At 38.4% G+C, this 18810-nt stretch overlaps 1 long non-coding RNA gene across 3 annotated transcripts in view; it reads left to right on the plus strand.

Annotated features, from left to right (window-relative positions):
- LOC106505836 overlaps window positions 1–18810 on the plus strand; it is a 131602-nt gene that overhangs the window by 23715 nt on the left and 89077 nt on the right. For all 3 annotated transcript variants that reach the window (XR_001300636.2, XR_002338006.1, XR_001300637.2), the window contains exons 2-3: window positions 4133–4208; window positions 9484–9536. This is a non-coding gene — a long non-coding RNA (uncharacterized LOC106505836). The remainder of the gene's footprint in view (window positions 1–4132; window positions 4209–9483; window positions 9537–18810) is intronic.

The following is an 18810-nucleotide window of genomic DNA, read 5'->3' on the forward strand; positions in this document are numbered from 1 at the left end:
GGCATGTAGTAAATGTTCAATAAATGGTCAATATTACTGTTGTAAAACAGTAGAGTGGCTGTTGCTTTACTTCTCATTTGTCCCATTTTATTTGATTTGACCCAGCTCCTTAAAGCCTTCAATGTCTTAAACTGAAGATGCTGTCATAGTTTCTTCTACTCTGTTAAGAAGTGAAACACTTGAACCCCAAAGATAGGGAGATAGATTCTCCGCAAGCCTCACTTTTCATCTCTTGGTTTGTCTTTATTGGCTTTGGGGATCATAACGTCCTTTTGCATTTTACAGGTTCTATTTCAATCACTATTTACTTTCATTATATTTAAATCATATTGACATTACATGGAAATGAATTTTGTTGGCACAGAATAAAGAACTTAAAAATCACTGTATGAATAATAGAAAGGGAAGGGGGATTATCTTGTGTGATATGAATCAAGCATGGTGAAAAGAATGTGGTGCTCCCTCATGGAAGTAGGTTTTCACAGAGGGTTGATGCTATTTAAATTCCATAGAATGAATATGTTTCCTTTGATATTCTTAACCACACTATATATTTTTTCTTTTTAATTCACAGTATTTTTTAAAATTAAGGTGGAGTTTCAGTGAGTAATCTCTTTATCTTTGCATTTATCAACACCAATAAAAGAAATGCTTCATGTCTCAATATTAATAAATAATAAAGGCAATGTAATAGTACCATTGTAAATATTTTCAATGATATATTAAAATGAACTTCATGAGTGGAGTTCTTCCTCACCCAAAAGATAATGAGCAAAAGTACACACTATATGGAAAATCACAGTCTGGGTTTTAGAGCTCCTTTGTCAGTCGGTCATTAACCTCAAAAAGTTAAGAATTTTCAAATGTAGAAAAACATCTGTTAAGAAAATAAAATTAACGTAGAAAATAAGGTTACCCAAATTTTCACAGCGAGTTTACAAAGTATAACCTGAATGATTCTGCTTTCTCATTAGCATAAGTCATTTTAGTGATGAACCCCTTGGACTCTAGGTCAAACAACAAGTTTATATTAATATCGCAGGCAAACTTTCCAGATGACAAGCAATTTTTACATTTATTAAGGTGTTTTGTTTTGTTTTGTTTTTACAAAGACCCATAGTGATCAAATATACTTTTATTAAGCTCTTTATCTAATTTTTTTAGAGTAACATAAGATGTCATAGTGGGAGAAAATGCTGAAATCTTTCAGTCATACATTTATACAAAAGAATGCCTATCAAAGCAGTATTTAAGACACCCTGAATTGGGACAAAATCTTGAAAGATTTTGGGCATTTGGCTAGATGCTGTAGAAAAAGATGATAGAGAAGTTATATGATTTGGACATGACGCATGAGGCCATGAATATAGCTTCCATGAGCTGTTCTTCTCCCTAAATCTCCAGGAAGGCAGAGGGATAAATACTTTTCATTTTTTTCCCCTCAGATAAGCAGGGGTAAAGAGAGAAAATCTGAAAAAAAAAAAAATGAGGAGCATTTTGTCTCACCTCTCAGAACTTCCTTTCAACCTGAGTTTATCTGGTTTAAAAAAGATAAATAAATAAATAAAGATGCAGTAAAGACATATCTGGTAAGGGATTTGTGTTTGGAATATATCCTCTAGGAGATCTGGAGTACCATAACTGAATAAGAAGACAGAAAACCAAATAACAACTGAGTAAAGGATTTGAATAAACAACTCACAAAAGAAGAGGCTTGAACGGTAACTACCAGGAAAGATGTTCAACACCATTAGCCATTAGGGAAAAGCCAATTCAAAATTAAGATACTGCCATATGCATCCTCAAGTGGATAAAAAATTTTTAAACTGATAATTCAAAGTGCTGATAAGGATGTGGAGCATCTTACACATTTCACTAGTGGCAATGCAAATGGAATAACTACTTTGAAACGTAGTTTTGAGGAATAAACAGATGCTTCCTTTCTAATCAGACTATACCCCTTCCAAGTATTTACCCAAGAGTAATGAAAGCCCGTATTCACACAAAGACCTGTGTGTAAATGTTTGTAGATTTTTTAAAGTCATAATCATCCCAATCCAAAAACAACCTAAGTGTCCATCCGCTGGTAAATTCATGAACAAATTGTGTTAACTTCATACTATGAAGTATTGCTCAGCAGAGAAATGGATGAACTATTGAAGTAATAACATAAGTAAATCTCAAAAGCATTATGCTAACTAAAAAAAAGCCAGACACAAAAGTTTGACATACTGTGTGATTCTGTTTATATGAATATCTGGAAAGAGCAAAATTAAAGGTACATAAATCAGAGTACTGAGTGCCGGGGGTTGGTGGGGATAGGAAGAGGATTGACTACAAAGGAGTACAAGGAGAAATTTTTGGAGTGATCAGAATAGTCTATCTGTGATGATCATTGTACAACTATAAATGTAATAAAATTCACTGAGTTAAAAAATAAAAGAGGAGTTCCTTCCCTGGTGCATCAGTAACTAGCCTGACTAGTATCCATGAGGTTGTGGGTTTGATCCCTGGCCTCTCTCAGTGGGTTAAGGATTCAGCATTGCTGTGGCTGTGGTGTAGGCTGGCAGCTGTAGCTCCAATACCACCCCTAGCCTGGGAACTTCCATATGCTGCAAGTGCAGCCCTAAAACACACAAGAAAGAAAGGAAAAAGGAAGAAAGGAAAAGGAAGCAAGCAAGCAAGAAAGAAAGAAAGGAAGGAAGAAAGAAAATGAAAGAAAGAAAGAAAGAAAGAAAGAAAGAAAGAAAGAAAGAAAGAAAGAAAGAAAGAAAGAAAGAAAGAAAGAAAGAAAGAAAGAAAGAGTCTATGATCCCTGGCCTGGGAATTCCATAGGCTGCAGGGAAGCCCATTAAAAAAAAACAAATAAATAAAAACAAACAAAAAGAAATAGTCTATATCATGATGGAAGTAGTGGTTGCACAATCATTTACATTTATCAAGATTGCTAGGGGTTCCCGTTGTGGCTCAGTGGTTAAAGAAACTCACTAGGAACCATAAGGTTGCAGGTTTGATCCCTGGCCTTGCTCAGTGGGTTAAGGATCAGCTGTGGTGTAGGTCGCAGACATGGCTCAGATTTGGCGTTGCTGTGGCTGTGGTGTAGGCCAGAGGCTACAGCTCCAATTAGACCCCTAGCCTGGGAACCTCCATATGCCTCGGGTGCAGCCCCAGAAAAAGACAAAAAGCCAAAAAAAAAAAAAAAAAAAATTTCTAAAACTATGTATTTAGAATGGTAAATTTTACCGTACATGAATTATACCTCAATAAAGTTGACTTTTAAAAAAACAAGGCAGGAGTTCCCATCGTGGCGCAGTGGTTAACGAAACTGACTAGGAACCATGAGGTTGCGGGTTCGGTCCCTGCCCTTGCCCAGTGGGTTAACGATCCAGCATTGCCCTGAGCTGTGGTGTAGGTTGCAGACGCGGCTCGGATCCCACGTTGCTGTGGCTCTGGCGTAGGCCAGCGATTACAGCTCCGATTCGACCCCTAGCCTGGAAACCTCCATACGCCGTGGTGCGGCCCAAAGAAATAGCAGAAAAAAAAAAACAAAAAAACAAAACAAAACAAAACAAAAAAAACCAAAAACAAACAAACAAAAAAAAAAAAACAAGGCATTGTATTTGAGATCACCCCTGCAGGCAGGGTTGTTCATTCCAAATCCAAACTTACCTAGACAGAACCAAGCCATGATCAGGGGAATAGATATAGGTTATCTTCATTTATTTTAGTTTCTCGTAATTCTTTAGTCTTGGATGCAACCATCCAAAACCTTATAGTATTTTTGCCTTTGATAAGAAATTAACAATCTCCCTAACTTTGCTGCATTAAATGGGATAGACCAGGTCATGCCAGGGGAGCAAGCCTTAGATTTCAGCGGTTTAGCACAGTAACCATTTATTTCTTGCTCATGTAAATTCTGCTGTGATCTTCTGATGACTCTCTAGAGCAACTGTCATCCATGCGATCACTTGGCAGCTTCGGATGAGGTAGTCTCCACTACACTGTGCTGTATCAGCTGTAGCAAGCAGTGTCTTGGTCAGTGCACTGGGGACAGGGAATGCTCAGAGCAGTAATCAAATGTTCTGGCCTGGAAGTGACAACACATGTCACATCTTCCATGATATTTTTCCAGGAATTGGCCACATGGTCCAGCCTAACTGGATGGGCAGAGAAGTATGAATTCCTGCCAGGTGGAAGAGGATAACCAGGTAAGAATAAGCACCCAAAGCCTCTAGCAATTTTCTTTTTTATTTTGTTTCACTATGTATCTTCTGCTATTTCCTCTTCAAATAAATATTCATTCACTCTTATTCTTCTGGACTGTAAAGTAGCAATATATTCCCAGGCAAAAGCAGCACAGTGTCATTTCTCTGTACTGAATTTCGTCATTGACACTCAACATTGTTATACTAGAGCAAATAGAGCCTGCCAAGGTTCTTAATGTATTCTCCTAGGAATTCCTGTTGAGTTTTGGTATCTAGGGACCAATGAAGATTAGCTTTACACACTTCTGCCTGGTCTTCTTGCATTTGGGAATGTGAGCACAATTAATGTTGTCTTTTAATGACAGAGGGAATTAACTCTGTATGTTAGCTACGTTGATAGAATGTACTCAGAGGTTCAGGTGGCAGTCTGAACTTCTCAACTTTGGAGGGCCTAATACACACTCAATTCTTTGGAAAATCCTGAGAACAACAAGTGAGAGAGAGAAAAAGTCCTTTTCCAGCACTCATAGGAAGAGCTTTTACATCACTATGGAATATGTCAGAGAATATACAGAGAGAAGAGTCAAGTACAGATCATTGGTGAAGTGGAAGTTTCCATGAAGATAGGAAAAAAGCTGCTGGAAAAGGGGGGCAATGCATCAATAGTGAGGTAGAAACATAGACCAAATAGACATTGATCTCAATCCAAGGTTTTGGAAAACGATAAAAGTTCAGGAGTCCTTGACTCTGTCCCAGTTTATCCTTTTCCCATTAAAAAAAAAAAAAGTGAGCTAAATTTTGTCTTTTGAATCTATTATAAAGAAGGAATGCAGCAGATGACGTGGTCATTTGTGTAGACTGAACTATCATGTTCCTAGCAGTGATGATTCTAGTTGAGACAAGAACAATGATATCAAAATGTATATTATTTATGAGTGTGTGTATGTGTGGTTGTGTTATCTGAGCACATGTAACACACGTATAAGTAGGCATGAAATAGGTAAACAGACAAGAACTTTTAGGAAGTGGACAGTTTTCATCTCAATGCCACAAAGGGGGTTATAGCATAATTCACAGAAGAAGCCGTGCATGGCATTCGTTCCACCCCTTCTCTACTAAGCATACCAATGGCAGACAGGACTAAGGAGCACTCCTTGCTTTCCCATGGAACCCAGACAAGGCCTCAGCATCCCTTTCAGCCCACTATTAAAACAAGTCACTGTGCAAACCAGTCAATCAATCATCAATCTTTGCATTCAATTTAAAACCTAGTTTCTTTTTTCATTTTTTAAAGTTTTATTGAAGTATAGTTGATGTCCAATATTGTGACATAAGTGACTCGGTTATACATATACACACATCCATTCTTTTTCAGATTCTTTTATCACAGAATATTGGAAGAGTTCCCTGTGCTATACAGCAGGACCCTGTTGGCCAGTCTTTCCATATACCACAGTGTGCATGTGCCAGTATCAAACCCCCAGTCCATTCCTTCCCACAAGCTGTCCCCTTTGATATCCATAAGTTAGTTTTCAACATCTGAAGTCTCTTTCTATTCTGCATATAAGTTCATTTGTATCCTTTTTTTTTTAGATTCCACATAAAGGTGATATCATATGATGTTCATCTTTCACTGACTAACTTCACTTAGTATGATAATGTCTGAGTCCATCTATGTTGCTGTAAATGGCATTATTTCATTCTTTTCTATGTTGAGTAATATTCCATTGTATATATGTACCACAGCTTCCTTATCCACTCCTCTGTCATGGAAATTTAGGTTGCTTCCATGTTAGTATTAAAACTAGCCACTAAATCAATCAATCAATCATCAATCTTTGTATTCAATTTAGAAGCTATTTTCTATCAAAGATCAGCAAAATATTTTTATATTTTGAATGGAGGGAAGATATTTTTCTTCCCACTAAAAGCCTGGAAAGATTATCCACTTCCTTGCTCCTTTCTTTTATTACTTTCTCCTGACTTTCCTTGAACAAACAGATATCAAGCATTTACCACATGCCATGCATGGTGCCAGGGGCTGGAGAGGGAGTGATGACCAGGACACAGTAGGGAAACCCTAGGTAGTGTTCATCATTTATAACCATTGCCTTCTGGAAAGATTTTCTCCCTTTGGCAGAAAGACTCCTACATGGCCCTAGTTTCATGCCACCAGTCTAGCAATTCCTATTCCATCTCTGCCACCACCATCCCAATTTAAACTCTAGCATCTCTTGTCTGTATTGCTGCAGGGGCCACCTTGCTAACTCTCTATATTTGCTCTGATCCCATTCAATTCATTCTCCACATTGGTAGCAGGGCAATTTCACACTAGATCATGTGGTCCCCCTGCTTTAAACTCTCCAGTGGGTTTTTCTCTCTCTAAAACAGCTTTCAAGGCCCTGCACTATTCATTTTGGCCTTATTTATCCAGCTCCATTCACTGCTCCTCTCTCTTCACTCTCTATGATCCAACCACAATGCTCTTCTTCCATTTCATAAATTCACCCTCTTCCTTTCTGCCTTGAGATTTTGAGCATGTTGCTTCATAGCCTGGAATGCTCTTTTCCCACATCTCCCTCTAATTAACTCAGTTACCTTTCAGATTTCACATCAGAATTTCCTTTCTCAGATAATTCTTCTCTGATCACCTGCCTCACTCCCAGACTAGATTTAATAAATTCACATTACTGTATACCTTTCCTTTTTTCATCACATTTAATGATTATGCATTTTATCTGTTTGATTATTTGATGAATGTCTGCCTTTCCTATTAGACTACAAGCTCAATGAGGACATAATGAGTGCAAGGAAGATGTCTGCTTTGATCCTAGGTGTGTGTATCTTGCACATGCATAGTAGATGCTCAACAAAAAGTTGATGCATGAAGCTATCAGAAAACAATTAACTCACTGGTTTTGTGAATGAATAAAGTTAGCTTACAATCTAGTGAAGAATAGAAATAGACAACTGGAATACAGTTTGATAAGTGCCATGAGGTATAAGAACAGTGGGTTATGGGCAAACATAAGACAGCTGCCTAATTCCAATTTTGAGGGGCTCCTATAGCAGAGATGAGAAGGAATTTCATAATCAGAGTGACAATAGGCATGTTCACAGAAATGGAGCAGTTTCACATTCCCAGTCTTTGCATGGCTGTGTCCAGTAGCAAATAAGAACAGAAATACAAGCTGTGGAAATTCAGCCGGGAAAAAAAAAAAAGGGGGGCTATAAAGTCTGAACTCTAAATGACTGCAAACAGAGAGACAACGGATACTTCCAATTAGCACATCTGTCCATGTTCAGGGAAGTGACTGCACTGAGGCCAATCAACATAAAAAAAGAGAGCACAGAGCAAGTCAGCCAATGATGAAAATCTAAATAATGACAGAATAGGAGAATCAGGGTCAAAACTAGGGTGTGTTTTTACCTTTAATTGTCCATTGCTAGGAAAGAATGGTAGCAAGCACAAGGATCTCCTCTTTGTTGCAGCTGAGCCCTGTTTCTGGGCCTTTCAAATAGGTATGCACAAGATACAATTTATACACACAATGTAACACATTGAATATAGTTCATTCTACATTCTGGGTTCAGTCACTCTCCATAATCTTCTCTGTTGTTATTAAATCTCAATTTTAAAAAAATTCAATTACTGTTAAACATATATAAAAAAAATACAGGGAGTTCCTGTTGTGGCTCAGCATGAACGAACCCAACTAGCCTCCATGAAGATGTAGGTTCGAACCCTGGCCTCACTCTGGGTTAAGGATCTGGCGTTGCCATGAGCTGTGGTACAGGCCAGAAGCTACAGCTCTGATTCAACACCTAGCCTGGGACCTTCCATATATCGTGGGTGTGGCCCTAAAAAGACTATAAATAAATAAATAAATAAATAAATAAATAAATAAATAAAATCTATGCTACATATACAGTCAAGCTCCTGATAACCCAGCCTAGCAGCCCATCTATTAGATGATCAGATTATTGGGCTTGATGAAGATCTCTTCTGATGGAATGTGGACCATAGGGTATTCGAAAGTAAACATACACTCAAATAGCTTTGCTGGACTTGCCAAATAGCTTCCAGAGCTGGGGAAAGGGGGTCCCATGGAAGTCTCTTTTTCATAAGGCAGACCAGCAGCATTAGGGCAGAATGTAAACACTAAGTCACAGAACCCATTTTTCCCTCACCGTGATCAACCAGATTTTGCTGTAGGGTAGCAAATAACTTCAGGATTCAGGGGGAGAAGCCAAACAGCTGTCACTACCTTGAAAAAATGGAAGTCAGAAAAAGCATTCAGCAATGTCACACTGCCATGGGCACGTTAGAAGCTGCCCCAAGGACCTCATCTTCTTCTTCATTCTCAGCAAAGGAAATAAAATATCATTGGTGAACAGGGAACTTCCCTGATTTCACCATTATCTTCTCATTTCCAAGGTGCATCATGTCTTTTCTTAAAGTGCTGAAAAATGTCTAGTGATATCTAGAAATAGTTACTTCTTCCTTGCACAAAGAATTGTGCCCTTTGGAAAACTTCATTCATTTTTTCTGAATTACTATTTGCAGGGCAATTTGACATTTTAGGACAAAAAAATAAAAACAGATCATGTATCAAGTTTAGTCTTCGTGAAATTATCCTAATACCTGTAAGAAGTATATGTCTTTGGCTAAAAATCATGATAATAATTAATGATAAATATAACATGTTGTTGAATACATGGCACATAATTGGAAGGAACCATAGGTAAGTGTGGAGGATAAACAGAAACAGACTGGTATTCAGAATTAACTGGCTCTAATCCATCCAGCTATGTGTCCTTAAATAAATCACTTAATTGTTCTCTGCCATAGGTGTCTTACATATAAAATGGTAGTAGTTGCCAGAGTCTGACCTACCTTAAAGTGTTGATACATTTAAAATATTGTGAGTATAAGTTTGGGAAACTTTAAGGCACCAAATTGGTTAGATATTATTATCATTAGAAATTAGAAAAAATAAGATTATCTTCAGATACACCTTTAGACTTTATATATTCATTGTTTTTCTTGGTTTGGAGTACTTAGTGTTTTTCTGAAATGAGCTTTCTAGCGCATTGGTTCTCAGGAATGACAATGTACTAGAGTGTTGTTTTTGTTTTCGTTTATGTCAAACTTTTGAGACTTCATAGATTTGTGAGTTCGCTGGGTCACCACGACCTGTGCAAGACGGCGCTGCATTTGTAACAGGTGGCCTGACTGCTTTCCTACAGGAAATATTTTTCTGCTGTTGTTTTTCAGCGCTTTACAGACCCGGCCCTAGACATCTTGCTAACCATCGCCATTCATCCCAGGTGAGCCCTGGTCTTTGCACAGGTACACCACCGCCCTCTGCTGGATAGACTACGCAGGTAGTCTCAGAGTCCTTGCTCAAGTATGTACTCCTCACGGGTGTCGTCAGAACTTAGTGTCCATGTACCATTCTCCTTAGGGGTTTGGTGAAGCTCATAATTACGGAGGTTTGGGTAGGTAAGACAGATATTTGAGTAACACAATAAACGAGCATCTGACTTTAACTTGGGAGTAAACTTCGACAACACTTTACAAACTCATGTTCGTGTTGTAGCACACCTCTGCCTTTCAGTAGATTGGGCATCCTTTGCCGGGCATCCTAACACCCTCAAGTCAGAAAACTACTTTACCTCACATGAATTAGAAGAGACTGTCTCTAACAATTTAGAATGATCTTCCAGTGAGGTGCAGCTTCTCCTGAGTTAATGAGACAACTGACTGGTAGGCTATAGGCTCAGTTATTGTTCTCAAATATTTCTTGAAAACCTACTGTGCACTCAGAAATCTTTTAAGCGCCAGAGATACAATAACCCATAAAATATTTTATGAAGTTATTATCAGTCACCTTGTATGTATATCTGATCCTCTGTAATAGAAGTTCTAATAAGAATTCAACTAGAGGCACCAGCCATACTGGTTTGCCAGGATGGAAAACTTTCTGAGGATGCAGGATCTTCGGAGCTTAAACAGACCCTAGACAAACTGGAATGAGTTGTTTACTGTACGTACATCTCCCAGCATAGATGATTATAACTTGCAGTGGTATTTATTGAAAAATAACCTTTCAATAGCATTGGGTTCATCACTAATACTATTATTCTGAACAGTTTCTTCTCATTTAATACTTCTTGTCACTTCTGCACATTCTCCTTATGAATCAATCTATTGAATTGCCTTTTACAAAGCATTTTCTTACATAGAAAAGATGCTGAGCAAACCTAAAAATCACAAATACAGATTTGCACTATGAAAGCCAAGGAAAATAAACACCAGAAAAGCCAAGTTCAGCCTTGTAAGATGCAGAAAAAGCTTAGGTCATGTAGGATGAAAGACTTTAGAACAAAAAAAGGAAATGAAAACCAAATAGATATTAATGAAATCTATGAGAAAGGCAAACTATTCAGTATCCAAGTAATTTTTAAAAATCGTAAAAGCATAGAACTGAAAAGATCTAAAATTCACCCAGCTTTTCCTGCCCAAACAAAATGTTCTCTTGTGGCTTAGCAGGTTAAGGATCTAGCATTGTCACTGCTGTATCTCAGGTCACTACTGTGGCTCAGATTCGACCGCTTACCTGAAAACTTCCACATGTGAATGCAGCCAAAAAGAAAAGTCTCTTCTAGATTTTCATGTCATTTATCTTCTAATATACTATTCCAAAAAATTTAGTCTATATTTCTCACTGATGAAAGTTACCTGTGTTTTATTTAAATACGATTTTAATTCTTATCATTTTGCTTTGGGATTAAAAAAAAAATCTTCATACTTCCATGCGCTGCAAGGACTGAAAATAAGTTTTAATATTATTTGCTGTCGGGACATCCCCTAAAACTGGGAGGACCTTGAATGGCCTAGCTGCAACTTGTCCCCCGCCCCCGCCACATTCTCTGCTCCTGTGGATAAGGTCACCTAGTCAAACAACAGTTTCTGGTTGAGGGGACCAGTCACAGGTTCTGCCTATCCCTGAGCACCAGGTTTCAGTTCCCTGCCAAAATGTGGATTGTTCCAATAAGCCAATTACATCCTCCTGTGGGAAACAGAGTACCTCACTCTCTGGATACTACAAAGCTTGCCTCTCACAGTTTCTGGTTGATCACTCTGCTCCCAGGTGCAACCTCTACACATCCAAATGCCTGTGGCATATAGTGTCCCCCTTCCCCAGGCTGTAAGGGTGTGTGACTATTAACTGCTGACAATCTCATCTGTCCAGCATTGGATGTTGTGTGTTTAGCCACCCCTGTAACCTGAGGGTTGGAATCCCTCATTCACCAATGGGATAAAGAAAAGGCAATTAAAACAATCCACACCTAGGAATTCTTATCCAACCCTGCACAATACTTCTCAGTCTTCTTTGCTCCAGTGATTTCCACATTTATCCCAGAAAAAGCACTGCTTGGGTGAAGCTAGCAAATCATTCAAGTATAACAAGATATTGGAATTGGTGTGCTTTTTCACACACACACAATCTTCTAAAAATATGCAATACACACACACACACACACACAAATGTCTCTCTAAGTTAAAGGGACAGGACAGGAAGGAGATAGAAATTTTGTGTATTCTATTTCCACCTCAATCAACCCTTGATTAAGGATGTCATAATCACAGAATGAACAGAAAGCTCTTAAGAAACTAGTGGCTTCATGAGGATGAGAAGGAGTGATGATTGAATGGGGAGTACTAAGAAAGTATTGTAGCCAAAGAAGAGTCAAAAGAAATAGATGCCTCTGTTTACCAACAGTTCTATGAAAAACTCTCCAATTCTAAATTTCCCATGAAAAATTAGAATTTGTTTTGTAATTTCATAAATCCACAGGTAATTTCCTTTTCTATTTTCATTAAGGGCTTAATTCTTCTTTCAAACCTAACCTTACATGCTAGACATGATAAGAAAAAAAAAAAAAAAAAGACCAGCTGATCCTTTATACCTTTAATCTGCACCTGCCTCCTCCAGAGAAATTGATAAGCAAATGCCCTGGATATAGATGGTCCTTGAAGACGATTCATAGAGTGTCAACTACAGAAAGGATTTCAGAAACTCCCTAGTCCAAAGATGCATTTCTCACTGAATTAATGGATGTGAAAATGAGGTCCAGTAAACTGTCTGTGGTGTCAGATGTCAGTATCAGGCTTTACAACTCTCAGCCCAGTTCTCTTTCAGCCCACTGCCTCCCACCAAATTAACTGAAAATGGACTCAATAGCTTAGTCAGATTCCTAATGTGGTAGCTTAGCATATTCATCAAAGGAAAATCTAATGCATTAAGAAAGCAGTTTCCTTGTTACCTTGGATCAGACAACATTTCTTGGAGACTCTGGAAAACCAATACAAGTTATAACTATTAAAACACCTCCAGAATTCATAACCTTTATAAATTAACTGATCAATAAAGCTATTTGGTATCTTGTAAAGTTAACAAAGTTTGAGGTGATCTGAGAGCTAAATATCAAGGAGATATAATCACACAAAATATCAAACTTCCATAGGCTCAGACCAGACCAGGATTTTTCCTTTGTATTACCTGTATGCACGGGATAGTGCAAACTGCAAAAACGAGTAAAGTCAGCCCATAGCAGCAGGAGCTGAAAGCCAAAATTGAACTGAAAATAGAGCCTGAGGAAACAGCCTTCATAAGTAAGAAGCTGCTCAACAAGGTTGATCCAAAGTTGAGAAGGGAATTCTTTGCAAGGCCAGACTAGAGCAGACCAACCAGCATGAAGAAATTGAATTAATATCTAATCAATTGTAATGGAACATGATGGAGGATAATGTGAAAAAAATGAATATATATATATATGTGTGTATATATATGTGTGTGTGTATGTGTATTATATATAAAAAACTGGGTCACCTTGCTATACAGCAGGAATTGACAGAACCTTGTAAATCAACTATAATAAAAAAATTTTTTTTAAAAGAATGGCACACCAAATAGCTGGAATTTCAAATACACACACACATATACACACACACATTCATCTCTTCTAAAAATATGCAACACACAAAAAATGCATCTCTGGGAATTCCCTTGTGTCCCAGTGGGTTAAGGATCTGGTGTTGTCACTGCAGCAGCTGAGATCGCTGCCATGGCGTGATTCAATTCCCTGGCCTGGAAACTTCCATATGTCATAGGCAAGGCCAAATAAAAAATACGTCTCTAAATTATTGACACAGAAGAGGAAAAAGATAGATGTTTTGTGTACCTTATTGCCACCTCAAGAAAACATTGAAAAGTGAAGTTAAGAGGTTCAGTTATTTTCAATCAGGTAGATATTTTCTTTTTTTCAAAATTCATGTCTTATCATGAAATTCTACTCTTGAGAGGATTTTTCTGAAAAAAAAAATCATATTAGCAAACAAGTGTTTGAAAACTGCTAAAATGTCTAAAATAAAGTAGCTAATACTTCTACTAGATCTAAGTCTACAGGAAGGGTTGAATATGCTAAAAAGGTTTTGCTGGGATTCTACTTAAGAAAATGAGTGTACTCTTACATACCTTCAATCCAGATGAAGTCTCACCTTGAAAAACCAAGAACAGTGAAGAATATGATTGAGCAGACAGGCCTCCACAAGTGGGAGGCTTTTCCCAGCCAAATTGCAGTGACAGCCAAAAAGACTAGGCCATTTCCAAAAAACTAACTCACAAATTAATGGTGATTTATTACTCAGGGACCTGACATTAATTAAAGCAAATTTAGCAGTATCCTTATCACTTCAAGTTGATGTTATTGCACTTGGCTAGAAAGAGAATACAAATTACTCAGGCAAGGCCTGCCAATCATGTGGTCCTAAAAATGCCTTTCTATGCCAGTCAGGAGCTTTCTGGAACTCTGGAACCCCCAAAGTAAATTATGTTGGAAGGACCCTAGCCTATCAGTCCTCTTATAAGATCTTGGCCATCTATACTCCTCCCAAATGCATGACTTAGCTTTTTAAAAAATTCCACAAGAAAATGCGTGATGAAAAGAGAATTGACCAGAGAAAGGATTTGAGGACTGAAGTGTATGTGGAAGGTCTGGTTCGATGTGCAAGGATGCCACAGACTTGATTTAACACTTGCCGAATAGTAATTACAGGTACAAACTCTTAATAGGTACTACTTCAGTTAAGGTTTTAGAGGAAGAGGATGATCTGATAAATACATTAAATTTATTTTCAGTCCTAATTCACAATTGCTGGATGCCTAAAGAGCCCACAGGGCAAAACTAACAGCAGGGGAAAATATTAAGTTCCTTTTATGCATTTTGCAACTCTCCCGAATACTGACCTCCACCTTCCATCGACCTTCAAAACGGGATGCCTGCACTTTCGAGTTCAGTGCATCTGTCAAGTTTTACAATTACACTTTAAACATTTTGGTGCTAAAGAAGAAACTGAGCACTTTCTTTCTTTTCAAATTTTCTAAACTATTAATTCAGAGACTTTCATATTCAATTGGTAGTCACATCAGATGCCATCACTAAAGAAGCCACTCAGTTTCAGCTTGGAAACGCACCCCTTGCTGGTAGCCGTCACTTCTGTTTCCACACAGTCCCCAAACCAGCATCAGGGAGAATTAAGATGCACTGAGTTCTTGCTAGGTGGTCCTACTGGGGATTAATTCATTGTATTGGTTTTCATAATAACCTGGTAAGGTAAGTACTACTATGATCCCAAGGTTTACAAGTAACTAAATCAAGGCACCAAAAGCTTCAGTAACTTATATACAACCACACTATTACAAAGGAGGGAAGCTGAGATTTAGTCCCAGATACTAATTATTGCTGCATGAGAAGTTACCCTAAAACATAGCAGTTTAAATCATTGACGTCACACTTGTGGATTAGCTGGGCCCTCTGGCTCTGGGTTTCTCATATGGAGGAAATTACAGGAAACTCTCAACATTCAACTGAAGGGAGAGCCATCTGGTTGTTGGCAGGATTCTGCTTCTTGCCAATTACCAGTCTGGAGGCCTCAGTTTTTTATAGGCCATGACCTGGAGGCTGCCCTGTGGGTCTTCCAGGAGGAACAAACAAGAGAACCCCAGAGAGAATATGAGCAAAATGGAAGTCACTGTCTTTCACAATCTAATCTTGAAAGCTACTAAAGGATACAGATTAAAATCAACACAAGGAAGAGTCCCATAAGGCAGGGCTGGGGGACACAGGGTGAAGAGTTTTTAGTTGCCTCCTCCACAGGGAGAGGTATGAACAGTGCCTATTTCTCTTAGCAATGGTGTGTGACAATATGCCAGAGTATTGCCAGCTAGGGAAACTCACCCAAGCCATAGCATCCAGAACTTTACACATCAACCTGACTGACCTTACACATGCCTAACCTTAGAATCTAGCCCCTCCTTGGGTTGAAGTGCTACCATATTGCCTAAGGCCCTTCACCATAAATCACATCGTTAGCCTAGACTATCTGGCATGGCCCAAGGCCTCCAAGGGAAGCAAATCCACTCATACGAGGCAGACATTCCAAGGGCTTAGATATTCCTTCCCAGAAGTGAGAATGACAGTCAAACCTTTCTTTGGGTGAGGTCAGTTATTTACTGCACACCAGCCAAGATCCTTTTTGGTCCAGGGATATACTTCTTGGGATTCTCTAAATACTCCATCAGTGTCTCTGTGTTTTCCTAGTGATGCCTTTGCTCCTGCTGGCATCTGTATCAGAGAATCCAGGACTTGACTTGTCTTCTCCTCCAACAAACCCTGCAGCCTTGGCTCAGCTCTGTGCCTGTTTCTCATTTCGAGGGTGTGGCACTAGTTATACTCCTGAACAAAACCTCTGACCCTTCCTGACATCATTCATTTTTTAATTCACTTTCTTGTTGCACACACTAGTGAATTAAGTGGTAATCTCTTAATTCACTCTCTTGTGAGGTTGAATGAGTTTATAAGGTTCCCACTTGACAAACAAATGAGCCATGCTCTCCTGAGCATGTTTTTGGCCAAGCATTATTGCCTTAGTTGTCCTAAAAGTAGCATTTGAGCTAAGAATCTGCCTGCAAATGTTCATCTAGAAGTGTGAGATTGCAGGAAATGTGAGAAGGATAAAGGGGAAAATCCAATATAATATGCATGTGATTTTGAGATAACCACTTTGGAGAATTGGAGAATGGAGTATTATTCCACTGGGACCTCCTCACAGAATGCTTCTCAGAATTGTCCACCCAAGGATGGACAGAGAGCGTTTACCCATTGACTTGTATCTTCCATTGTTCAAGCACCACTGCACTGAAACTCACTCCAGCCACAATCTTTGGTACTGGAAGGGACCCAGAGCAGAAGCCAAAGACACTGCTGTTAGACAACTGCAGTGCCCTGGAACTCTCTGCTCTAGAAATGGCTGGAGCCAGAGGACAAACTTTAGCCCTGATTATTGCAACTGAATTACCTACCCAGTGGTTCACAAATGTTGAATCACCCCCTGGAGAGCTAACAAAGAACACAGAGGCCCAGATTCATAGAAAAGAGATAGGGCATGGGCACTTGTATTCTTCCCTGACACTTACACTGATGTATGGACATCATTTGTGATATGCTATAGGGACCCTTCAGAGAGAAGGCAGCCTCCTTTGGAAATGATTAAAAGTAAATTTTTCTACTATTAACCTGAGCTGATGGCAGGTCCAGGGTGTTGTCCCTCATGCTCTCTCTAACCCAGTTGTGTTGGTTCCATCATATAATTGTTTTTATTTTTATTTTTTAATGAATTTTTAAAAATTGAAATATAGTTGATTTACAATGTTGTATTAATTTCAGCTGTACAGCAAAATGATTCCATTACATATAAATACACATTATTTTTTTGTATTCTTTTCCATTAATGGTTTATCTCAGGATGCTGAATTGAGTTTCCGGTGTTACAAAGAGGGACCTTGTTGGTTATCCATTCTATATGCAATAGTTTGCATCTGCTAACCCTAAACTCCCAGTCCATCCTTCCCCACCCCCACTCCTTGACCATGTAATTGTTGTTCCTTCCTCTTCAGAGAAGATCATCTGACCCACCCACTCAGGGTGGTATGGCTGTAGACTATTCAACTAACACCTTGACACTCTCTCTAAGTCTCATCAACTCTGTTCCTCAAAGGAAAGGAGAATGACATTGAAAAACATCTGCTGAGAAACAGTTAATTTACAGACACTTTAGAGAAATGTCTAAACAACCTCCTTTAATTCTGGCCACCCTATGAGGTAGGTGGTATTACTCCCATATTTCAGATGAAAAAAATAAAGCTCAAAGAGGTGTGAAGCACTATTATGAACTAGATGAAAACACAAGTCTTCTCAACTACAAAGTCCTCTCCAATTTATTATGGTTCTTACCATTGACAAGAAATAGTAACAATCGTATTCACTGGCTTCACCCAGAACACAACTGTTTTCCGTAGTGAGAAGAGGCAAACACATTAAGCTTTAGAGGTCAGACCACTTGTCCTAGGTTCAAAGCAGGACCTGCTCACACTATGGTTGAATGGATTTATTTACTAGGAAGGACAGATTTTGAGCACCTACTATGTACCAGGCAGAGTGATAGGTTCTTCATATACGATTTCTCTTTCCTTTACCATTCCTAGTTCTATTAATCAGTAAACAGATCCTCACAAAACATAAAGGTGATAAAATATAGTAAACCTTATTTCTATTTCTTCCTGGTTTTATCAGATCTGTTTAATGCGGGAGAGACCAGAAAAAGGTAACACTTATTTTCGAAGTTGGATATTAGGATTGAACTTCACTTATTTATTATTCACACACTTTGAAAAAATGTTTAATCATAAGTCTCAATGCATTGCAAAATAGATCTTAGTATTTAATGGCGGTTTCAGCCATATCCTATAATATTTATTTTCGTTCTGTATATTCTAACTGGTTTATTCTCATTTTCCATTAGCTTTTATTATCAAAGGATAGCGCTGGGAGCATAGTGTAGTATGTCTACACTTAGTGCTTCCTGTCTCAAAACAGTTATTCTATCCACTCTGGCACTCATATGTCTAAGTGAAATTGTTAATGTTTTTCAGAGCCGTTCCAGACATTCTTCAAAGCAAATGCATTTGGTATATTACTTCGTATTCCTTGAACAGACAGCAACATAGTTTTTGACAGCTTATTTTCAACAGCTAAGCATGAAGTCATTGTAAGACAGTCTAAAGGCATTTAGTCTGGTGTTAATGATCTGTTTTGACTCTTTCTTGTCTACATGTCTGATATTTCTGTTTCAACTTCTGCTGCTGAAGATAAGATGACATTTGATAGTTGGGTTCATCCCCTGAAAAGTTTAATTTAATTACAGAAGGGCCTGATTTGCTAGATTAAAAGGTCAAGTATTATAAAATTCATTTTGGGGGCAGGGATTTGAGAGGGTGGCACAGTGCAAAGTTCAGACAGTCAGATGGGAGCAAGGCATAGTAAAAACGAGGCAAAGTTAAAAACTAGTCACCGTTCTCATTGGAGAAGGAAAGCCATGTTCAAATATACATAAAGGGTTAAACCTAATGCTCGTAATCCTTTATTGTGAGTGTTGTTTTCAGCCTTTTGAGAGTTTGGCATCAGCTTGGATGCAAAT

This window comes from Sus scrofa, chromosome 13 (genome assembly GCF_000003025.6).
Source record: "Sus scrofa isolate TJ Tabasco breed Duroc chromosome 13, Sscrofa11.1, whole genome shotgun sequence".
NCBI classification, from domain to species: Eukaryota; Metazoa; Chordata; class Mammalia; order Artiodactyla; family Suidae; genus Sus; species Sus scrofa.